This window comes from Chelonia mydas, chromosome 5 (assembly GCF_015237465.2).
Source record: "Chelonia mydas isolate rCheMyd1 chromosome 5, rCheMyd1.pri.v2, whole genome shotgun sequence".
NCBI lineage: Eukaryota > Metazoa > Chordata > Testudines > Cheloniidae > Chelonia > Chelonia mydas.
The window spans coordinates 128,593,787-128,619,566 of NC_051245.2; the positions used below are offsets into that span (position 1 = coordinate 128,593,787).

Consider the following 25,780-nt stretch of genomic DNA (forward strand, 5'->3'; position numbering starts at 1 on the left):
TTAAAGATAAAAGAATCTTATTCTTAATTTCTTCTTTGGTGAGGTTTTCTTCCTAACTGCCCTTACCATCATTTAGCCAGTGGGTTCTAAGGTCTTCTTTGTGACGAATATGACTGAGGAGTTTCAGCAGGACCACCATACCAACTAAAGCTTTCTTGACTCATTCACCATAAAAGAAAATCATTCATTATTCATTATTCATAGATAAAATATGCTTATAAGAACCTAAGAATGCCCACACTGGGCTAGACCAAAGGTCCATTTAACCCAATATCCTGTCTTCTGATAGTGCCCAATGCCAGATGCGTCAGAGGGAACAAACAGAACAGGACAATTATCAAGTGATCCATCCCCTGTTGTCCAGTCCCTGCTTCTGACAGAGTTAGGGACACCCAGAGCACACATGTGTCCCTGACCATCTTGGCTAATAGCCATTGATGGACCTATCCTCCAACTTATCTAATTCTTTTTTGAACGCCATTATACTTTTGGCCTTCACAATATCCCCTGGCAATGAGTTCCACAGGTTGACTGTGTGTTATGTGAAGCAGTACTTCCTTATGTTTGTTTTAAACCTTCAGCCTATTAATTTCATTGGGTTGCCCTGGTTCTTGTGTTATGTGAAGGGGTAAATAACACTTCCCTATACACTTTCTCCACACCAGACATGATTTTATAGACTCTGTCATATCCCCACTTTAGTTATCTCTGTTCTAAACTGAACAGTCCCAGTCTTTTAAATCTCTCTTCACATGAAAGCTGTTCCATACCCCTAATAATTTTTGTTGCTCTTCTCTGTACTTTCCCTACTTCTAATATATCTTTATTGAGATGTGTAGAGCCTTGAATACAGTTCTGGTGGAGGGACAAGAACTGCATTCAGTATTTAAGGTGGGAGCATATCATGGATTTATACAGTGGCATCATGATATTTACTGTCTTATTTTCTCTCTCTTTCCAAATGGTTCCTAACATTGTTCGCTTTTTTTGACTGACACTGCACAATGAGCTGATGTTTTTCAGAGAACTATCCATAATGACTCCCAGATCTCTTTCTTGAGTGGTAACAGCTAAGTCAGACCCCATCATTTTGTATGCACAGTTGGAGTTATGTTTTCCAATGTGCATTACTTTGCATTTATCAACACTGAATTTCATCTGCCATTTTGTTGCCCAGTCACCCAGTTTTGTGAGATTTCTTTGTAACTCTTTGCAGTCCGCTTTGGACTTAACGATCTTGAGTAATTTTGTATTGTCTGCAAACTTTTCCACCTCACTGTTCCCCCTTTTTCCAGATCATTTAAGAATCTGTTGAACAGCACCCTGTATATATTCTTAGGGGGACATCACTATTTATCTCTCTCCACTGTAAAAACTGACCATTTATTCCTACCTTTTGTTTCCTACCTTTTAACAGTTACTGATGAGAAAACATTCCCTCTTATCCCATGACTGCTTAGTTTCCTTAAGAGCCTTTAGTGAGGGACCTTATCAAAGGCTTTCTGAAAGTCTAAGTACACTATCAACTGGATCACGCTTGTCCACATGCTTATTGACATCCTCAGAGAATTTGTATAGATTGGTGAGGCATGATTTCCCTTTGCAAAATCCGTGTTGACTCCTCCCCAACATATTGTGTTATATGTCTGATAATTCTGTTTTTTTTTAATAGAGTTTCAACCAATTTGCCTGGTACTGAAGTTAGGCTTACCAGCCTGCACGTGACATGATTGCATCTGGAGCCTTTTTAAAAAATTGGCATTGCATTAGCTATCCTCCAGTCGTCTGATACAGACGTTGATTTAAATGATAGGTTACATACCAGAGTTGGTAGTTCTGCAGTTTCATATTTGAGTTCCTTCAGACCCCTTGGGTGGATCCCATCTGGTCCTGGTGACTTATTACTGTTTAGTTTATAATTTATAACTTCACAAGATCATCTACTACCCCCTCTTTTTTAAAAAAAGTAGATATCAGAACACCTTTGTTAAAGAATATATATATATATTAGTTATATTAGGACAAAACCAAATCTGTATTGCTTCGGTGCATGGAATCAGATTTGTATTTTAAGGAGTGACCTACACTGTAATCTAATGCCCTAATCTGATTCTTCATTCTTCGTGCCATTGTGCGTATTTCCATCCCTGAGCCTGCCCTGCAGCAAAGATGTAACCTGGATTCGATAAGCTAACCTGGTCTGATACTGCACTCTATGAAATAAATATTAAATATTACAATTGTCCTTCCATTACTTATTTGTGTAGTACAAAGGCAAGCAATTGTAAATAAATCTCTTGTACAGTCAGAATGGCTGTAATCTGGCCTAAAAAGAACTAACTGCAGATGGTTTGTCTGGAAAGTACAGACCAGAGCTATGAAATCATGATCTGGTAGCTTACAAATAGTATTATATCAAATAAATTAGAATTAAAGACAAACCAAAGAAGTTGGACAACATAGATAAATGTTAATGGCTTGTATAATCCACTCACATGGACATACCAGATACACTGCTTAACGCATTTGTACCTACGCTCCAGTGGGCATCTACTCCCCAGTGCAGTCTCCCCCTTCATATTAAATCATTCCCACTCCATTACTATGAGGTAAAAACTTTAGCTGCATGTATACAACAAAAAGGTGAGAAGAGAATGAACTACTCCCCAGAACAATAGACTAGATTGTGCCCTTTCACGTGAGAATCTGCAGGAGGGAGGAAAACCTATATTAAACGACAGTAGAACTTCAGAGTTACAAACTAACCAGTCAACTAACCACACACCTCATTTGGAACTGGAAATATGCAATCAGGCAGCAGCAGAGACAAAAAAAACCAAAAAAAAAAGCAAATACAGTACAGGACTTTGTTAAATGTAAACTACTAAAAACATAAACGAGATTTTTAAAAAAAATTGACAAGGTAAGGAACCTGTTTCTGGGCTTGTTTCTTATAAATTAAGATGGCTAAAAGCAGCATTTTTCTTCTGCATAGTAATGTTTCAAAACTGTATAAACTCAATATTCAGTTGTAAACTTTTGAAAGAACATCCGTAATGTTTTGTTCAGAGTTACGAACATTTCAGAGTTACGAACAACCTCCATTCCCAAGGTGTTTGTAGCTCTGATGTTCTACTGTCTCAGGGGGTTGGAGTTGGCAGCTCACTGCAAACCCTTCCATTCATATCTCTACTATATTAGCTGCAGAAGCACGCTTTCTAACTCAAGTACGCTCTCAGCTCCCAACATGTACCACTATAAAAGGGGCCATTGCGGCCTGATGCCTCATATTAAGATGGTCCTCTTTGAATGCATTGTAAAAATGATGCTCTAAAAGGTTCACTGTGCCTGGTGATACTGATACCCTTCCAGACCATGCTGCAGCCCTCAGTGTAGTGGTGATGTCCTTTGCAGTGGTATCTCAGGAACGGGACAAATCTGAGACCTGTGCCTGTGTAAGCAAACTGTTGGGGTATCTATAAGATAAGATCTTGCTGCTCCAAGCACTGATCCTTGTATTTGACTCTCCATGACATGTATATCTTTTAGCTTGTATGGGATCTAATAACTCATGTTCCATGGTTAACATGTTTTAAAAATAGAGGCCTAAAGTTAGGCTCAAGGCCATATTCAGGCACCTAAATAAGTGGAATGGTTTTCAAATGGCTCTAACTGGCACCGCACTACTTCTGCATGAATTACACGTGTCATCAAGCTCTGAATCTGTTCAGATAGTCCTGGACTCCGCATGCTGTGCTGTGCTCTCCCTCTACTGTTTGCTGTTACTCAGTGATTGTGATGGATGGATCCAAGCATTTGAGCTCTCAACTGTTCTGATGTACCAAGCCTTCAACCTTTTCGAAACAGACTCTCCACTGATTTGCCACTGGTTTGGGAACTCTTCAAGAACCATTCCATCTCTTGGCTAACCTGTCTCTGCCAAACTTGCTGGCAGTTTCTACCACCTTTTCATGCTGGCTGTATCTGTTTAAGTTTTGACTGAGTTGCTGGTAAACTTGGCATCCCTAATCTCAATTGCTCTTAGCTGTTCTGCCTTTTCAATGGAGAAAGCATTTATTAAAACAAGATGTGATAGGGGCTGGGCAGCCTAGTGGTCAGCACATCCGAATTCTGGCCCTGTGCCTCTCTGCCAGGGCAGTAGAGGTGCCTGTTCCTGATCCTAAACTGTGAATCTTCTGCTCTCCACCCACACCTAGGCTTCTGTCCTTAAGGGGGTGTAGTAGGAGGACCCAGGCCCTCCCCCTCCACCAGGTCCCAGCCCAGGGTCCCGTAGGAAGAGAAACTGGCAGGGTTCTCTCTGCAGTGAGTCCAAATCTGCTGAACTGGGCAACTTCCTACCTATATGTCCCTTCAGTTTGGGGTCTGGCCCCTATAGTCCAAACAGTCACTCATTTAATGCAAAAACAGTCCAAAGGAGCAGGGCCCTGCAGGTTCTCAAAGACAGAAGGTGGGGCATGAATCATAGAATATGATTCTATGTTTCTATAGAATCATAGAAGATTACAGTTGGAAGAGACCTCAGGAGGTTATCTAGTCCAACCCCCTGCTCAAAACACAACCAACCCCAATTAAATCATCCCAGCCAGGGCTCTGTCAAGCCAGCCCTTAAAAATCTCTAAGGTAGGAGATTCCAGCACCTCCCTAGGTAACCCATTCCAGTGCTTCACCACCCTCCTAGTAAAATAGTGTTTCCTAATATCCAACCTAGACCTCCCCCACTGCAACGTGAGACCATTGCTCCTTGTTCTGTCATCTGCCACCATTGAGAACAGCCTAGATCCATTCTCTTTGGAACCCCACTTCAGGTAGTTGAAGTCTGTTATCATATCTCCCCTCACTCCTCTCTTCTGCAGACTAAATAAGCCCAGTTCCCTCGGCCGCTCCTCATAAGTCATGTACCCTAGCCCCTGAATAATTTTCGTTGCCCTCCGCTTGACTCTCTCCAATTTGTCCACATCCCTTCTGTAGTGGGGGGACCAAAACTGGACACGGTAGTCCAGGTGTGGCCTCACCAGTGCAGAATAGAAGGGAATAATCACTTTCCTTGATCTGCTGGCAATACTCCTCCTAATGCAGCCCAATATGCCGTTAGCCTTCTTGGCAACAAGAACACACTGTTGACTCATATCCACCTTCTCGTCCACTGTAACCCCTAGGTCCTCTTCTGCAGAAACCCAGCCAGTCCCCAGCCTGTAGCAGTGCATGGGATTCTTCCATCCTAAGCGCAGGATTCTGCACTTGTCCTTGTTGAACCTCATCAGATTTCTTTTGGCCCAATCCTTCAATTTGTCTAGGTCACTCTGGACACTATCCCTACCCTCCAGCATATCTACCTCTCCCCCAGTTTAGTGTCATCTGCAAACTTGCTGAGGGTGCAATCCACACCATCCTCCAGATCATTTATGAAGATGTTGAACAAAACTGGCCCCAGGACCAACCCCTGGGGCATTCCACTTGATACCGGGTGCCAATTAGACATTGAGCCATTGATCACTACCCATTGAGCCCGACAATCTAGCCAGCTTTCTATCCACTTTATAGTCCATTCATCCAATCCAAACTTTTTTAACTTGCTGGCAAGAATACTGTGGGAGACCGTATCAAAAGCTTTGCTAATCTCAAGGTATATCAGATCCATTGCTTTCCCCATATCCACCGAGCCAGTTATCTCATCATAGGAGGCAATCAGTTTGGTCAGTCATGACTTGCCCTTGGTGAAGCCATGTTGACTGTTCCTGATCATCTTCCTCTCCTTCAAGTGCTTCAAAATGGATTCCTTGAGGACCTACTCCATGATTTTTCCAGGGACTATGGTAAGGCTGACCGGTCTGTAGTTCCCTGGATTCTCCTTCTCCCCTTTTTAAAAGATGGGTACTATATTTGCCCTTTTCCAATCGTCTGGGACCTCCCCCGATCACCATGAGTTTTCAAAGATAATGGCCAATGGCTCTACAATTACATCAGCCAACCCCCTCAGCACCTTAGGATGCAGTGCATCCAGCCCCATGGACTTGTGCATGTCCAGCTTTTCTAAATAGTCCTTAACCTGTTCTTTCACCACTGAGGGATGCTCAGCTCTGCCCTACTGTGCTGCCCAGTGCAGCAGTCTGGGAGCTGACTTTGTCTGTGAAGACTGAGGCAAAAAAAACCACTGAGTACTTCAGCTTTTCCTACATCATCTGTCACTAGGTTGCCTCCCCCATCCAGTAAGGGTCCCACACTTTTCCTGATCATCTTCTTGTTGCTAACATACCTGTACGAACCCTTCTTGTTACCCTTCACATCCCTTGCTAGCTGCAAATCCAGTTGTGCTTTGGCTTTCCTGATTACACCCCTGCATGCTCGAGCAATATTTTTATATTCCTCCCGAGTGATCTGTCCAAGTTTCCACTTCTTGTAAGCTTCCTTTTTGTGTTTAAGCTCACCAAAGATTTCTCTGTTAAGCCAAGCTGGTCACCTGTCATATTCGCCATTCTTTTTGCACATCGGGATGGTTTCTTCCTGTGCCCTCAATAAGGCTTCTTTAAAATACAGCCAGCTCTCCTGGACTCCTCTCCCCCTCATATTAACCTCCCACGGGATCCTACCCATCAGTTCCCTGAGGGAGTCAAAGTCTGCTTTTCTATAGCTGGAGAAGCATGGTTGGAGAAGGCTCTGCCTGGCACCTTACCTGCTCTGTGATCCTCTCTCTGGCTCAGTCCTCCATCTGGCTTCCTGGCAAAGGGTTCCTCTCTCCAGCAGCCTGTCCACTGCCCTTTGCCTGGGCTGCTGAGCCCCTTTTTACCTGCTCCTCCAGTTGGAACATGCTCGGCAGGCTCTGAAGGGTGTGGGTAACTTCAGGTCCAGTGTGAGGTTTGTATACCCCACCACACAAGGCTTTTAGATGGTAACCTAGATCCCAGTAAGAAGACCAAGGATTTGTAGTAAGTCTTAATAGCAAAGTCCAGACACATCCTTTTCTATCTGACCACATCGACATTCCCTATTTGTCAGGCTTGTTGAAATGAAGGCCACCAGGCACTAATCTTCTCATGGGTTGTAGCTGGGACATGACTAAGAGCTTGTAGGATGCATGTTAAACCTTTTCTCTTGTATCTTGAAGCCCAGACATGACCACCTTGGGGCAACACTTCCTTTAGGATCTACAGAAACCTTAAACTTGTTTGGTTTTTTGATGGTGAGTATACTGTTATTCCTGTCAATTGGTGTCTGAATTTGCACAACATCTAATTACTCCAGCCAGTCAAGTTCACTTTTCACTTGGTTTCCAAGGTCCAATGGGATGGTACATGGTGTATTTTTACACCCTGTTTTATAGGCAAGTAATACACGTGTTTGGGCATCCGCATTTACAGACTGCAATTCAACGCAAGTACAAACGGAACCTACTCTTCCATTATTTCAAATTCTTAGTGATACTTGTTCTTTATACAGACATACAAAGGGGCTTTACCCAAGGGTCTCATTTTGTGTCCACTACATGAAATGAGCTTAGTTTTGAATTTTGGTACCTGGCATTCGGTAATATTTTCCATATGTTTGCTGTGTTCACATTACATGCAGCTCCAGGATCTGTTTTGAAATTCACTTTTTCTTCATTTCCAATGTCACAAACCAACCTGTTACAGATCTTTTCTCTGTAGATTTATTAAAGAACCCAACCAAACCCCCTGTTTTATAAATTCCCCTCAGAGATTTATCCTCCATCTGTATGATCAAAATATTTGCCCTTATCATTTGTATGACATGACAGCCCTTGTGCTTTACATTTTGTTGCACTTGCCTGCACATTTTATTACAAACAAATTTGGTCCCTGCCATTTGTTTACTACTGAATTTTGTCTTTATGGTTTGTGCATTTTAATTAGATTCATCTTAGTTCTTTCTCTACTTATTAACACTTTCGTTTGAGAAGCTTTTCACTAGAAATATCCAATATTCTTTACAATGTCAAATTCATTTCTCAGAATAACTTTGCATTGATCTGATCTTTAGTTATACTTCAAATAATTTGATTCTCTAGTCCAGCTAAAAGCAGTTGTCGTTATTGTTATTATTTATTATTTGTATAATCATACTGTATAGGAGTCTCAGTCATGGGTAGGGACCTACCACAGACCTACGGCTGTGAAAAACGTGTCATGGACCATAAAATCTGGTCTCCACCATGAAATCTGGTCTTTTGTGTACTTTTACCCTATATTATACAGATTTCAGAGGGGAGACCAGCATTTCTTAAACTGGGGGTCCCAACCCAAAAGAGGGTTGTGTGGGGAGGGAGGAAGTTGCAAGATTACTGTAGAGGGGTCATGGTATTGCCACTCTTACTTCTGCACTGCCGTCAGAGCTGGGTGGCTGAAAAGCCGCAGCTGCTGGCCAGGCACCTAGCTGTGAAGGCAGCATTGCCAGCAGCAGCGCAAAAGAAAGAATGGCAATATGCGGCTGGAGAGCGGCGGCTGCTTGATGATGGCCCAGCTCTGGAAGCAGCAGCACAGAAGTAAGGCTAGCAATACTGCACCAGGCCACCCTTACTTCTGCACTGCTGCTGGCGGGAGCGCTGCCTTCGCAGCTGGGATCCCGGCCAGCAACCGCCGCTCTCCGGCTGCCCAGCTCTGGAGACAGGGCCACCGCCAGCAGCAGCGCAGAAGTAAGGGTGGCAATACCATGACACCCCTACAATAACCTTGAGGACCCCCACACACACACTGCTCCCTTTTGGGTCAGGACCCCTACAGTTACGACACAGTGAAATTTCAGATTTAAATATCTGAAATCATGAAATTTATTATTTTAAAAATCCTATGATGATGAAATTGACCAAAATGGACCGTGAATTTGGTAGAGCCCTAGTCCTGGGTTAGGACCCATTGTTAGGTGCTGTACAAACACAGGACAATAAGATGGTCTCTAACCTAGGGAGTTTACAGTAAAGTTTATTTCCAAGACCTAGTCACCGGGATTAGGGTTACCAAAGGCACACTACAAGAGTCAAAATCCATTGATACCAAAGGTTACTCTTACACTCTGTCTCTTCACTTGGAAGTTCCTAAGGAACTTAGCAACATACATCAGGGGGCTTAATCATCTTTGGTTAACCCAGAGCTTTCGTGAACCTGACCTCAGTTAAACAGGGAGGACCTGTATTCCATCTCTAGTTGGTGGCAGAAGCAGTAATTTGACTTCCTGTCCATATTATTTTAGGGCATACAACACTAATAAGATTTTTTAAATACATAAATGAGAATTTGTAAATCTGACCAAAATACAAATAAGCAAATTAATTGTCTATCATTCTTCATTAGATTCTAAGACAATATGACAGCTACGTATTCAAAGTTCACTGTGTGCTAGCCAAGATCTTCAGAAACGATTAGTGATTTTAGGTGTCTCAGTGTTTGTGCTCAACTTGAGACCCCTTAAAGAGAGCTGATTTGCAGAGGGTGGCTGCACAGAACTTTCTGCAAATCAGGTCACTTGAGGGTGCTTCTATTTAGGTACCCAAAATCATGAGTTAATTTTGAAAATTCAAGAGTGAATTGTATGGTCAGCGATGATTTTTCTCAGGAGTAGTTAGATGGTTAAGAAAATTGTTTATTTTCTATCACTCTGACACTTCCCATGTGGGAAGAAAAAAGGCATCTCGCTAAATCATGACACATTAAATAAGAGTCAACCGCAAAAATTTTATTTTGATACCATGTATTGCGAAGTCCATATGAACAAAGAATTGAGTCAACTGAAAATGGCAACTTTTATTTATTTTCCTTAACTTTAATAGGGAGAAAAACAATAAACAAGTGATATTTGTGCAGTAAGAATTCTACCTTGGGAAGTGATATATTTAGAAAGATTTTTTTCCCTCAAAAATGTTCCCTGTGGCATGTTACAAGTGAAAGAGTTTCTGTTGAGCTTAGCTGAAAAATGAATACATAAGCATGCAATATTTTAGCAGGTAGAGTTCAAGGGTAGTGCAGCACTCACAGAAAAGTGATTTTCTTTCTTTATTTTTCTTTTTGTCTTTCTTTAAAAAATACCTCAATTCTCTTGCCTCTAGTGAGTAACACACGTTTTTGGGTTAGAAATATGCTGAGAAACTCCAAACTGGGACTGTTTTATCAGGTAAAAATATTGTGTTTCCAGTTCTAACAAGTCGTGTATCTGTTCAACTTTCAAAATAAAGTAAAGGGAAGAGTCTCATAAAGGAGGGGGTAAAAAGTGGCAAAAAATGTTTAACTAGATAATGAAAACATCCACTGATTCAGAAAAAAAACCCACTTTTTTATGTCTTAAGTCAATCACTAACCCATCTGGGGTGAGTGATTTTTATTTTTTGCTTTAAAAGCTTCTTGATTTTAATTTCTATTCCCCAAAACTCTGTTAGATTAATATTTTGCACATAACTGGTTTTCAATTGCAATCAGACAAGATCATGAGCTGGTCATCTCATTCCAAGATTTGAACAAAATATAGCGTTCAGACTACAAGCCCTATGATTAGAATTGTGTTATTTAACTGGAGGCTTCTTCTGGGTGATAATTAAAGCAGAAGACAATCATATAAAGAAGAAAAATCAATGGGCATGATTCTGATCTGATTTACATGCATGCAAATACAGTGATTTCAGCAGAGTTACTCCTGATTTACACAGGGGTAACTGAAAGCAGAATAATTCTCTGTCCGTTCCATGAAACCAGATTAATTAAAATATCCCACTGTAAGATGAGTAAGCTTTTTTCCACTGGCAAATAAGTAACTGTTAAATCTAATATCTGTCCCATACAGTAGAATAAACTCCAGGTAATCTATTGAATTGTAATTGGTGAATTAACTTTCTTGTATTATAGTTAAAAATAAACAATGCTAGAGAGTAGAATATTAGATTATAAATGGTTTCAGTCTGACAATAATTTATATCGCATAAAGGCAACATTCCTTGATAATCCAATTGCTCTCCATTGATTTCAAGTCTTATAATTACGGTGCAAGAATTCGACTTATAATTAAACAAGTAAATTTCAATCACTTGACACCATTGGTCACAAGCTGCCACAAAACATTAGTCCCATCCCATGTATAGTATATTCCTTTTAGTTTGAGGATTTACTTTTGGCAGCCTTTTAAGCAGAATCCCTTTAAAGATAATGGTAGCAATAGACTGCAGCTTTTTAATGATCCGTGAGCATTTCTTTGGTTATGTGTGTTTACAGTCTTTTCTCTAAATAAGATGGCTTTTAGCAAGTATATATGTGTATTTGCATGTAAGGGGAAAATCTGTATCCCTCCTAATTGATAATGCAGATTCATTCTACATATAATGTGAGGCTAGACAATTTAGGATTCTAGTTTAGGCTATCTAGCTTAGGTATTTCTATGGCCCCATTACCAAAGTATCTGAGCATCTCATAATCTTTAATTATACCCTCACAGCTTAATCTTTAATTATATCCTCACAGAGGGAAGAGCATCTTTGCGAGCAGGCTGGCTAACCTAGTGAGGAGGGCTTTAAACTAGGTTCACCGGGGGAAGGAGACCTAAGCCCTGAGGTAAGTGTGAAAGCGGGATACCGGGAGGAAGCACAGGCAGGAACATCTGTGAGGGGAGGGCTCCTACCTCATACTGAGAATGGGGGGCGATCAGCAGGTTATCTCAAGTGCCTATACACAAATGCACAAAGCCTTGGAAACAAGCAGGGAGAACTGGAGGTCCTGGTGATGTCAAGGAATTATGACGTGATTGGAATAACAGAGACTTGGTGGGATAACTCACATGACTGGAGTACTGTCATGGATGGTTATGAACTGTTCAGGAAGGACAGGCAGGGCAGAAAAGGTGGGGGAGTAGCACTGTATGTAAGGGAGCAGTATGACTGCTCAGAGCTCCAGTATGAAACTGCAGAAAAACCTGAGTGTCTCTGGATTAAGTTTAGAAGTGTGAGCAACAAGAGTGATGTAGTGGTGGGAGTCTGCTATAGACCACCAGACCAGGGGGATGAGGTGGATGAGGCTTTCTTCCGGCAACTCGCAGAAGATACTAGATCACACGCCCTGGTTCTCATGGGAGACTTTAATCTTCCTGATATCTGCTGGGAGAGCACTACAGCGGTGCATAGACAATCCAGGAAGTTTTTGGAAAATGTAGGGGACAATTTCCTGGTGCAAGTGCTAGAGGAGCCAACTAGGGGGGGAGCTTTTCTTGACCTGCTGCTCACAAACCGGGAAGAATTAGTGGGGGAAGCAAAAGTGGTTGGGAATCTGGGAGGCAGTGACCATGAGTTGGTTGAGTTCAGGATCCTGACACAGGGAAGAAAGGTAAGCAGCAGAATAAGGACCCTGGACTTCAGGAAAGCAGACTTCGACTCCCTCAGGGAACTGATGAGTAGGTTCCCCTGGGGGAATAACATGAAGGGGAAAGGAGTCCAGGAGAGCTGGCTGTATTTCAAGGAATCCCTATTGAGGTTACAGGGACAAACCATCCCGATGTGTCGAAAGAATAGTAAATATGGCAGGCAACCAGCTTGGCTTAACGGTGAAATCTTTGCAGATCTTAAACATAAAAAAGAAGCTTACAAGAAGTGGAAGATTGGACAAATGACCAGGGAAGAGTATAAAAATATTGCTCGGGTATGTAGGAATGAAATCAGGAGGGCCAAATCACACCTGGAGTTGCAGCTAGCAAGAGATGTTAAGAGTAACAAGAAGGGTTTCTTCAGGTATGTTGGCAACAAGAAGAAAGTCAAGGAAAGTGTGGGCCCCTTACTGAATGAGGGAGGCAACCTAGTGACAGAGGATGTGGAAAAAGCTAATGTACTCAATGCTTTTTTTGCCTCTGTCTTCACGAACAAGGTGAGCTCCCAGACTGCTGCGCTGGGCATCACAGCATGGGGAGTAGGTGGCTAGCCCTCTGTGGAGAAAGAGGTGGTTAGGGACTATTTAGAAAAGCTGGACGTGCACAAGTCCATGGAACTGGACGCGTTGCATCCGAGAGTGCTAAAGGAATTGGTGGCTGTGATTGCAGAGCCATTGGCCATTATCTTTGAAAACTCGTGGCGAATGGGGGAAGTCCCGGATGACTGGAAAAAGGCTAATGGAGTGCCAATCTTTAAAAAAGGGAAGAAGGAGGATCCTGGGAACTACAGGCCAGTCAGCCTCACCTCAGTCCCCAGAAAAATCATGGAGCAGGTCCTCAAGGAATCAATCCTGAAGCACTTACATGAGAGGAAAGTGATCAGGAACAGTCAGCATGGATTCACCAAGGGAAGGTCATGCCTGACTAATCTAATCGCCTTCTATGATGAGATTACTGGTTCTGTGGATGAAGGGAAAGCAGTGGATGTATTGTTTCTTGACTTTAGCAAAGCTTTTGACACGGTCTCCCACAGTATTCTTGTCAACAAGTTAAAGAAGTATGGGCTGGATGAATGCACTATAAGGTGGGTAGAAAGTTGGCTAGATTGTCGGGCTCAATGGGTAGTGATCAATGGCTCCATGTCTAGTTGGCAGCCGGTATCAAGTGGAGTGCCCCAAGGGTCGGTCCTGGGGCCGGTTTTGTTCAGTATCTTCATAAATGATCCGGAGGATGGTGTGGATTGCACTCTCAGCAAATTTGCGGACGATACTAAACTAGGAGGAGTGGTAGATATGCTGGAGAGCAGGGATAGGATACAGAGGGACCTAGACAAATTGGAGGATTGGGCCAAAAGAAATCTGATGAGGTTCAACAAGGACAAGTGCAGGGTCCTGCACTTAGGACGGAAGAATCCAATGCACCGTTACAGACTAGGGACCAAATGGCTAGGCAGCAGTTCTGCAGAAAAGGACCTAGGGGTGACAGTGGACGAGAAGCTGGATATGAGTCAGCAGTGTGCCCTTGTTGCCAAGAAGGCCAATGGCATTTTGGGATGTATAAGTAGGGGCATAGCCAGCAGATCGAGGGACGTGATGGTTCCCCTCTATTCGACATTGGTGAGGCCTCATCTGGAGTACTGTGTCCAGTTTTGGGCCCCGCACTACAAGAAGGATGTGGATAAATTGGAGAGAGTCCAGCGAGGGGCAACAAAAATGATTAGGGGTCTGGAACACATGACTTATGAGGAGAGGCTGAGGGAACTGGGATTGTTTAGTCTGCAGAAGAGAAGAATGAGGGGGGATTTGATAGCTGCTTTCAACTACCTGAGAGGTGGTTCCAAAGAGGATGGTTCTAGACTATTCTCAGTGGTTGAAGAGGACAGGACAAGGAGTAATGGTCTCAAGTTGCAGCGGGGGAGGTTTAGGTTAGATATTAGGAAAAACTTGTTCACTAGGAGGGTGGTGAAACACTGGAATGCGTTACCTAGGGAGGTGGTAGAATCTCCTTCCTTAGAAGTTTTTAAGGTCAGGCTTGACAAAGCCCTGGCTGGGATGATTTAGTTGGGGTTGGTCCTGCTTTGAGCAGGGGGTTGGACTAGATGACCTCCTGAGGTCCCTTCCAACCCTGAGATTCTATGATTCTATGAGCTCCTCTGTTGTGGGGGAAGCACTATTATACTTACAGATAAGGAAACTGGAGCACAGACAGATTACATGACTGTCCCAAGATCACATAGGAAGTCTGTGGCAGGGCATTCTCACTTACATTCTAAATTCAAATGAGAATGGGATTTGATTTTTATTGACTGGCTTCTCGGTTGTGAAAAGAAGCTGGAACTGTCGCCTGTGCATAGTGCACAGGAAACAGGCATAACGGCAGAAAAGACAGCCCAGAAAACAAAGTTGATACAAGATGATCAGTAAAGAGCAATAATGGAGATGGTTCCAGAATGAAAGAACTTTTGATACAATGGCACAGAACCTCCACATCGTTTGGATGGGTAACTCCTCGACTTTCATCTGATTCAGTCAATGAAGGGATCAAACTGTCTTCACCAAGTAATACTGTGTGTCCACTGTGCATGTTTTGCCCTGGTGAAGGGTAAAGAAGGAACCGGTTTATATCTTGTAGCATAGTTACAAGCCAGGACTGCTTGGCCGGGTTTGAAAACTCCATTTCTGGCTCCTATTCCTTGTCAATGTACTATACTTGTGCCTCTTGCTCTGATGCCATCTTTCAGGGTTCAGTAAGTCAAAACAGATACCCAGCTGCTGTCCAAATACTAGAAGTGATGAAGCCCTTTGCAGGGGCTGGTGCTATTATTTTGATAAGATAATAAGCTAGCAGGCATTTATGAACTACTTATTTTACTTGTGAAGAATAATAAAGCTTATTTATTTATACCTTGCAAGATGAGGGACTTTATTCTTACAGGACATATTCTGGGAAGTAGTGACTCCGAAAAGGACTTAGGGGTCATGGTAAACCAAGTGAATGGGAGTTCCCAACATGATCCTGTGGCAAAAAGGACTAACAAGATACTTTTATTATTGAATTACAGTAGCATCGGAAGGCTCCTTATAGTGCCAGGCACTGTAAAAACAAAGAGTAAGGAACAGTCTTTGCTTACAGTCTAAATAGATAAGATAAAAGGAGCGGAAATGATTTGTCCACAGTCACACAGCAAGTTAGGAGCAGAGCAGGGCCGAGTACCCTCGTTCTGGTGTCCATTTAAAAAGGGATGTTTAGAAAAATTGAAAAAGGTTCAGAGAAGAGCTATGTATCAAAGCTCCATGGTCTTGAAAACATGTCTTATACTGTGAGAATAAAGGAGCCTGATTTATTTAGCTTATTGAAGAGAAAATTAAGAGGTAACTTAATCATTGTCTCTAAGTACCTGCACAAAGAGACAATATTGGTTTGAGAGGGAATTTTTAGTTTAGCAAAGGCCTAACAAGATCACAAGTTCAAGTCAGCAAAGTACAGCACTGGAATAATGATGAAGGTAGTTAACTCTGTCAATAGTCTGCATCCAAAGAAATGGGTATTCACCCACGAAAGCTTATGCTCCAACACGTCTGTTAGTCTATAAGGTGCCACAGGACTCTTTGCCGCTTTCACAGATCCAGACTAACATGACTCCCCCTCTGATACTCTGCAAATACATTAGCTGTGAATGTGTTAGATTCTCTATCACTTGGAGTCTTTAAATCAAGATCAGATGGCTCACTGAAAAAGATGTTCAACCCTACCTTAATGGGCTAGCTACAGGAATGACATTCTCTGGCCTGTGTTATACAGGTCAGCCTAGGTTATCATTATGGTCCTGTCTGTTCTTAAAATCTATTGGTCTATTGGAAAATATTGAGTCTCTTCTAACCTCTTGGAGGCTGGATGGAATGGTGCTGATTGGATCTGATGCTCACCATTAATCTCCATAAAAGTATGAACTCATCAGTTATAAACAGGGTTCATTGTCACTTATCAGGTGGTCTGACGGACCATAATGGCTGAGCATTGCACACAGTCTCTAGATAGCACATTCAGTAGTGGGCATCAAGCAGATCTGGCTTCAAGACCTATCTGCCTTCAAGATTAAACTCAGTAAGTTTATGGAGGAGATGGTATGATGTGATAACGTGATTTTGGCAATTAACTGATCTTTAACTATTCATGGTAAATAGGCCCAATGGCCTGTGATGGGATGTTAGATGGGGTGGGATCTGAGTTACTACAGAGAATTTTTTCCTGGGTATCTGGCTGGTGAATCTTGCCCACATGCTCAGGGTTCAGCTGATCACCATATTTGGGGTCGGGAAGGAATTTTCCTCCAGGGCAGATTGGAAGAGGCCCTGGGGGGGTTTTGCCTTCCTCTGCAGCATGGGGCATGGATTACTTGCTGGAGGATTCTCTGCACCTTGAAGTCTTTAAACCATGATTTGAGGACTTCAGTAGCTCAGACATAGGTGAGAGGTTTATTGCAGGAGTGGGTGGGTGAGATTCTATGGCCTGCGTTGTGCAGGAGGTCGGACTAGATGATCATAATGGTCCCTTCTGACCTTAATATCTATGAGTCTATGAGATCTCTGGCTGCTTCTAGTAAGTAATGTGGTCTTGCCACATTACTAACAGTCTCTCCTGCCTGCCTGTTTGCTTGAAAGTCTTGCTTCCATGTGCACTTTTGTAGATGTATTCAGTACATTTGTAATTCCCTTGCAACTATGGTAAAAGAAATGGTGGTTTCCACATCTCTCTGGTTGTGAGCAGCGGCTTGGAGACCATGACTGTGTAAACCATGCACTAGCATGCTGCAAAGGGTGTTGTGTAGCACAGCTGTTAGCAAGCTCCTCTTAAGAATGCCACAAACTGTGAAACCACTTCCCCTTCTCTTCTTGGTTTTCTTCTATGAACACAGAATCTCTTGGCAGTTACCCACAGTCTCACAATGCAATGTGACTAAGTTCTTGCCCAGTATCTGTATTGATTTTTGTTCCAGATCTATCTAGTTGTATCACAATGTGCAACAGAGTAAAAATTTTACTCCCCAGTCAACCCAGGAGTGGGGGTGTGAGCTGGTGCTCTGGGGTGACATTTGCAACTACAGAGCACTCATACTGTTCAGTGCAGGAGCTCCACTGTCCCACAGGTCTTGTTACAGACATCAGCCTGGGGAATTTTATTTAAATAAACCAGTGTCTTCAAAGCACTTCCATGACTCTACTGCTCCCTCTCAGGTCTGTTCAGCTGCCTCCCAATGGAGTTTCCTTGTGCACTGCTATGGACAGTTCTACTTTTCTCTTTCAGCTTTTATCTCTTTTTTTCTTTCTGTATTGTTTACAACTGACACACTCCTTCCCCCTGTTAAGAACTTTCTTCTCTCTCTTGGGATCTTCTCTCTCTCATTCCAGCATCTGGCTGGCTTTTGGGAATACACACAGTTCAGCCAAATAGACTGGTTTCGGCTTACCAGATCCTTCTGTAGCTAGGAAATTGAATCTTTACCCTGCAGTTGTTCTCTCTCTTTCTCTATAAGCTTCCCAGTTGTCTTGTGGCAGTTTTCCTTATGCTGAAGTCAAGGTTGATTTCTCATCCTCAACACCGCAGTTACATTAGGAATTTAAATAGACTCCCAAATAAATTAAACAACAAAAACCAGCTGCAGAACAGCACCTATTCTGTGTTGCCCATAGGAAGTAAGTTAATGATTACAGAGAGGCTGTGTTGCCCAACGGATAGGCCACAGGTGTCAGATTCTGGAGATGTGTGTTCCGTTACTGGCTCTGCCTGTGGCTTTTGGCAAAACACTTTGACTTCCTATGCCTTTGTGTCCCTCCTTCCTTTTGCCTGTCTTGTCTCTTAAATTGCACGTTCTTCAAGGCTGGGACTGTCTCTCGTGTGTTTGTACAGGAGACCTGATCTCAGCTGGGGCCTCTGCATGCTTCTGTGCTATAAATAATAATAATCTTCCTTTAAAGAAAACAATTTTAATTATAGGTTTCAGAGTAGCAGCCGTGTTAGTCTGTATCCGCACAAAGAAAAGGAGGACTTGTGGCACCTTAGAGACTCACCAATTTATTTGAGCATAAGCTTTCGTGAGCTACAGCTCACTTCATCCGATGAAATGAGCTGTAGCTCACGAAAGCTTATGCTCAAATAAATTGGTTAATTTTAATTATAAATGTGTGTAAAGTGAGTAACAATGTGATCATACCTCTTAATCTTCTTCACCCTCGTTAAGAGCTGCATGTAAAGAGCTGCACCTAGGGAACCATATTACCTTGCACAACAACATTTATTGGTCCTTCCAAACCTATGAACAGTGCTGCATATCCCCCCCCCCCCCCTTTTATTAAGGCAAAGTTACAATAAAACATTACAATGCTGCGTTGTTCATTACTTATTACTTATTCAGAATCAGGTTCATAGTCAAAGAACCTGGCTAAAGATTCTGGCTTGCTGTCTGGAGAGCCCTCCTCCTTTAAATATGCACTAAAGGGTGACCAGATTTCTAAATACCTAGCCTCTCTTGTGGGCGTACTTGGTATGAAAGCTTTTCCATTACAAGGACAGTCCATATGTTACTATAGCACATTTACTTTGACCAGACATCCTGATATTATTCGGACCATCTGGATATTAGAAGCTTTGTCTATGTATGCAACTATACCTGCCTAAGTTCTCTGTAAGCTGCGCGCCCCTCCCCAGGCCCCACCTAGCCCGGTCCCCAACCTGCTGCGGGAGGGGCACCCTTCCCCTGGCCCCAACTCCACCTGTGGCCCAGACCTGCCATGGCCAGGGTGGCACAGCCCAGACTGGATCCAGGCACAGCCAGAGCAGCCCTCCCCCAGGCCAGACCGAGGCATGGCTGGGGCGGCCCTCCCCTGGATCGGACCTGCTGGGCTGGGGGAGGGGTGCCTATCCTGCAGCCCCAACCCCAGAGCTTCCGCGGCCGGGAGAGACACCTTTCCCCCCGACCCAGGTGCTAGATCTCAGTTTGGCAGTCATCAGCCTGGAGCTTTCTCCTACTCTACTGACCCTGCCCAGCACTGCTCTGTCCATGATGCTCCCGCCCTCTAAGCATCCAGCCCTCCTCCCTTGCCTTTCAGGGAGTGACTGCCCCCTCCTCTGCTCAGCAGCTTCTTCTTATATGGGCCAGCCTGGCCCTGATTGGCTGTTCCAATAAAGCTTCTCCTGATCGGCTGGCAATATAAGCCTTTTCCTCAATGGGTGCCTCCCGCACAACCTCCCCAGGGTAGCTTCAACCCCTTACCTACCAGTGAGGGGCAGCTGCCCTGTGACAGTACCTACAGGGCTTGCCCCTGAGCTCATGGTACATCTGGCGCACTACCAAGAGATCTGCAAAGATCTGGTGTCCCACAGGACTCCAGCAGCTCCTCAGCTGGAGCCTACCTGCACCATGAAGAATACCAACACGTCGATGTCCACAACACTTTGAAAAATCACAGAACAGCAGAAGTGGAAGGGACCTCAAGAGGTCATCTAGTCCAGCCCTCATGCTGAGGCAAGATTAATGTAAAATGCTCAGTGTTATTACTATGCCACATGGCTCTCTGCAATCCAGATGCTCAGTGCAGAAGTTGTTATTGCCCAATCCAAAGACCAGCAAAGTCAATCGAAAGATTCCCAGTGCCTTCAATGAGCTTAGGACCAAGTCTTGAGTCTTTTCATCATTCCTTAGTCTCATAAATAAGAAAAGAACTTCTTGTAGACTGGCTTGCCCACCTAACCTCACTGAGGTTTTACAAGTCTTCCATAAAGGGATAAATGTTGAGTGTTTATAACTGCCAAGGTGATTAAAGGAGGAGTTACAAATTTTCAGTAATACACACACACATCTCATTTTCAAAATTGTTTTTCCACAAATAGCATAATTTAGTCACAACAACAGGAATATAAATATGTTTTTGTTTTAAAAATGTCTAGGACAGAAAATTAACTGAAGGACCAACGGAAATCTTGATCTCATCCAAAATCATCAGCAGACACTCCTTCACTGCCAGGCATGGAAACAAACACTTCTAACAAGCCCTGAGATACCCTGCTTGCAAGCTACGGGGCTGCAGACTTCTGAGCACCACTGCGAAGTAAGCCCTAGCTTCTGAATGGAGATGGGAATGGGTAGAAATTAATCATGTAAAGTAGGCAGTTTATTTTATTCTCCTCAGGTGACCCTTAACAACCTCAAGCTAATGAAAGATGCCAGCAACTATTATTGGGAAACGGCTTCTTTGGAGTGCTGGCATCAGTCACCCTCAGCTGTGGGGGCTCAGACTAATAACAATCAAGCACGGAAGTTTATAAAACACAGGGGCGGTACATAATATTTCATCCTGCCTCTGCTGTAACGTCCAAAACACCGACATACAGAAAATGATATAGTTAAAAAATAACAGAGTAAAAGCCAGAAGAGGCATTCCATGATGAAATAGCTTTGGAGAAGCTTATGATAAAGATTCATTTTTGATAATTAAGTAAACTCCAAGAATCATACACAGTGGGTCTCTACCTATAACGTGCTGGGCCTTGATGGGGACCCTGAAGAACTGAGAGGTAAATTCATCAATAGGTTCCAGGTGCTTTGTGTTGCAATAGCACCACAAAAACAGCCATAAATTGGTTTTACTGGTTGGTTAAGACCAGGAATTGCCAGACCAGATCAGACCAGGAATCCATCTACTCTAGGAGCCTGCCGTCTCTGACAGAAGCTAGTGCAAGTCTAAGGAACCCCGTAGTTCTATTCTCCTGCATTCTTATACAGGGCTTATCACCGTAGTATCTGAGCACTTTCCAGCTGTGTATTAAACAATATGACTAACATCTGTTATATATTGTTTGTTCTTCCATCCTCTTCCCAGAGGGAGAAGTGTGTGCAGTGGCATGTCTTGTGTTGGTAGGGTTTTTGGCAGTTGTAGGATAACCTCCTCCTGAGAAATTTCCACTAACATAATGATGTTGACAGAATTGGGGACAGTTCTTATTTGGAGCAGGGGAAGAGGGGAAGAACATATATGCTTCCTGGACTAAATCCTGTTTAATGTATTTACACAAAACTCCCAGATCTACAGAAATTAGACCTGCATTAGAGGGGATCCCAAACTGTTCTGAGTCCCGAGAAGAGAACACATTTAGCTTAAATCATTTTGTTTGTTTCCTTTTTGCTTTTTTTCGTATTATCTACAAAAGTACATATCTGGCTAGAGCTTCCTTTGGGGTAAATCAGCAGCACTGCATTTAAATCAACGGAAGACACAAACAGGAGCCGGTCCAAACTGCAGTGGTCTGTCTCCTTAGACGTGGATTAGGGATTTGTGGGGGCCTGGGCCAGAGCAAGTGGGGAACGCTCCACACCCCTTCTACCTAAATCCACCCCCAACCCCACCCCAGCACTCCTCCCAGGGAAATGGGGCCGGGGCATGGAGGCTTGCCCAGCCCCCTGCCTGGTGCTGCTCCCAGGGAGTGGGTTCGGGGCACGGGGGTGCTCATTTTTCCAGGGTCCCCCAATTGGCTGGGACCCTTGGACATGGGCACCATTGGCCCAGTGGCTAATCCGCCACTGGGTCTCCTAAAAGGAAAACAGGTAAACACAAATACATCACACTGGTCCTCAGCAAACTATATACTGTATCTGATCCAATTCAAAGTTTTCAATGGGCCAGAGCCCAAGTGCACAAAAGACTGCCTCTCCCTCCCTAGTTGGCAGATATGATGCACTAGTCACTACCTAGAACAAAACCCCACTGAAACTGGAGACAACGCATTCTCTAAGAAAGGTGCCCTGCTGCAGGAGATCTGGATGCACTTACATCTTGTCTTGTTTCAAGCATAACGTAAGCTTCCTCTCACTGCAGTGGTCTTTCCTTAGATCAGGTGATCGGACAGACAAAAGTGCCTGTATCTGATGACTGGATAAATAATTATTTGCAAAACACAAATAGAGAGAGAAGAGCTACAGAGTCCCCACCTGGATTTCCTTAACACATTCTTATATTTTATTTAAACACAGAAAGAAGATTTGAAACCTCCAGACACCAAAGTACAGTCTCTCCAACTTCCCACCTCTCTAGCAGATTCTCAACACAGCTCTGTTTTCAGCAGTGATCTGGCTCCTCTTTGGCAGACCTCTATCTCCAGGCTAATGGAACAATGTGTCATCAGGAATACAGTAGTTCAAATGGACTCTTGCATTATCTATTATTTGTACATTCTGTTCCCTCAAGATTGTTAGTCAATGTCTTTTAGCAATATTCAAACACACGACTCAGTCACAAAATGCAAGCATCTCCTGCTCTTTCTCCCTCTTCTCTACCGTACTTTTCATGAGCTCTACAATCCTGCAGTACAGCAGATCTAATATACTGCCCCAGCCTTTCTAATTGCTTTCTAATGTCTTTTTCTTGTGGAGTATTTACAATTTGCATACCCACAATTATGGTGGACAAATTATATCTGCAAACCACCAATTATCTGAACTGCTAGAGTTGTACCAGGGTGACGCTATTCATATGCATGAAGGTTATAGCTGAAATGTGTGTGTTTGGAATGTAGACAGGAAACCAAAATGTTCTGGCCATTTATAAATCTAGATCTTTTAACACTTTAGAGGTGCACGCATCAAAGATGATCTGGTAAAGCCAGGTTATGAAATGATTATGATGACAGGCAAAACACACCAGAACATGCATAACGCGAGCACGGGGCTGTAAGATGAGGTGGAAGAGTCAAGAGGAAATGGAGTGAGCAGTATCACCAAACAGGTGGGAGAGAAATTGGCTGGGCAGTATTAGTGACCTGACAGCAGAGAGAATGGCTTGCGAGTGAGGAGACAGAGTTTAGAAAGGTGATTAGTAGACGTAGTGAGGTCCTATGGCTAGGGCATTGCACCGTGACTAAAGAGCACAGGGGGTCTATTCCCAGCTCTGCCACTGACCTGCTGTGTGACCTCAGGCAAGCCAGTTGTGCTCTCGCTGCTTGTTTCCTTTCCCTTTGCCTGTTTAGACTGTAAGGGACAGATCCACAAAGGTATTTAGGTACCAATGAAATCAATGGATGCTTGGCGCCTAAATACTGTTGTGGATCAATGAATGAATCAATTCAAATCAATGGAAGTTAGGAGCCTAAATACATTCGAGGATCTGGGTCTATGCTCTTTGGCACAGGGACTGTTTCTTACCACGTGTTTGCCCAGCACCTGGTGTAGTGGGGCCATGATGTCAGTTACAATCTCTAGGCACCACCTTCATATAAATCATAATAGAAAACAGAAAGATCTATGTCAATTTAGGACTTGGCCCAGAGCTTCCTTTGTTCCCTCTGAGAGCCTGAGTGAGCATTCAGTCTCCAGCTGCTTCTCTTTATGCTCTCAAGCCTACCGGAGGGCTAAGTAGGGAGTTAACTCTTCACTTGCCAGTACTCAGGCAGCTCCTCCACACCCTGTAAGTGCTGTGCAGAGGGAAGTGGATTTTAGACTGAACTGGGATATAGCCGGAGCAACATTTCTGTTTGAGTTTCTTTATGTAAGAAAACCTCTTTTGTATGTGTTATAACCTGTGTACTCAAATTCTCCTGAATAAAGCTTTCCATGGTGAAGGGCTTTGAGCCACCTGCTCCACTCCATTATCATACAATGAATAATTTTTGCCTAGTATTTCAACTCTGCTTCCATACTACCTCAGCTTTACTACTGAATCCACCTGTCCATGGGTGTAGGGCATTCAGGGGCACATGGACCGTAAAATGATGGAAGATCCTAGATAAGAGGCAGAATTAAGGCTGGAGGAACATCTTGGTGGACAGTTCACACGCTCCAGGAAAATACTGGCAGATGTGCAGAGAGGAAGGTAGTGAGGGTTTCCTGCATAGCTCTTTACAGCTGAAGGATGCGGGAGAGAAGCCAACCAACTAGCTGCCCTCTACAGAGTTCTGAAAAGGAGGGGAGGGGAATGTTGTATATTGGTTGACACCCTTGCAGGGGACCAAACCAGGGAAGACAGGATCCAGACTTTGTTGGAGTAGGTGCATTCTTGGAGCCGGTAGATCAGAGTGAGTTCCACTGTTTTCTTACTGAAGTTCTCCAAACTTGGAGGCAACTGCTGGTTTGAGTTTTGCTTGAATTGGGGAATACATCAACACAAAATGTAATGCAAAACTGGTGGGGTGAAATGTGAGCTAAACTTGTGTGCTGAAACCCAGGGGAACTGGAATAGGCAGGCTTTGCACAGCTTTAGTTGGAAAGAACAAACTATTTGTATTTCTGCTGTTGTCCCAAGTGGTGAAATCATGATTATTCTGTATGAGAAACTGTGCTACTTCCCATAAAAACCTACCCTAAATTATTGATATTCCTTTGTCTAACCTTTGGTCACAGAATAATCTAACCCATTCTAATCTTACTCTGTCTTTGCCGTGGCGACACTGAAATCATTCATTGCCCAAAAAACCACCACCAAATCAATGTGCCGTGTCAGCTACTTCTTAAAATATTTCCACTTCACCATTCAAACGGAGAGTAAACAAGACGCATCTCCTGTGAATGGAGATCTTCAACAGAACTTCTCCGCCCAGCCCAGCTTTTTCACAAATACAGGAGTCAAATTACATCAAATGTTAGAGCAAACTGATGACAGTGATTATGTGCGCGTACATGCATTGTTGCTGCATTTGTGTGGAAAGGGGTAGAGGGAATAGGCCCTGACAACATTCTCGTCGTTTTCAACAGCTGGGATAGGGTTAGCCCTTTTCTCATTTCGTGAGTGAGACCCTATTTAAAAGCAGAGCTATATTCAACACTCTGCTCCCCTGCACAAAGCCCTTTGAGAAAGGGGAAGAAGAATCTTTTCCCCGGTGCTGATAAAGCACGAACACAGCCACAATTACGGCCCGTGGAATGTAGGAGTGGCTGCTGCACCCGTACATTCAGGACTTTGAGAGCCTTCAATTTGTAGGCCCCTTAAACTACAGCAGGTGGAAAATTTTCTGATGAAACATCTTTTTGATAGAGTACGGTGTTTTTGTACAAAAAAAAAAAAAAAAAAAAAGATTTTCATAGAAAGACCAAAAGTTTTTGTGTCCTTGGTTTTTCAATGAAAGCCTGAAACATTCTGGAGAATGTTTAGGCAGAAATGAAAAAAATGTCATTGAAATACTTTGTGGGAAAATATAATTGAATTCAAGGGACAAGTCACATGCTTAAAATTAAGCTTGTGCATAAGTCTTTGAGAGATTGGGACCCAGGTGACTTGCCCAAAGTCACACAAGAAACAGTTAGCAAATCCATGAATTAAAATTAAAGTCTCTTGAGTCCTAGATGTTAGTGCATTAACCACAAGACCATCCTTCCTGTATGGTGGCTTAGTTTTTGTGCTGTTTGCATAATTAACAGGCATAGTACTTTCTC

The 25,780-nt window shown here is 43.3% G+C and overlaps 1 protein-coding gene across 5 annotated transcripts in view; it reads right to left on the bottom strand.

Annotated features, from left to right (window-relative positions):
- Positions 1-25,780, bottom strand: part of NRG1 (neuregulin 1) — a 720,225-nt gene that overhangs the window by 601,463 nt on the left and 92,982 nt on the right. The gene's annotated exons all lie outside the window — the stretch shown is intronic.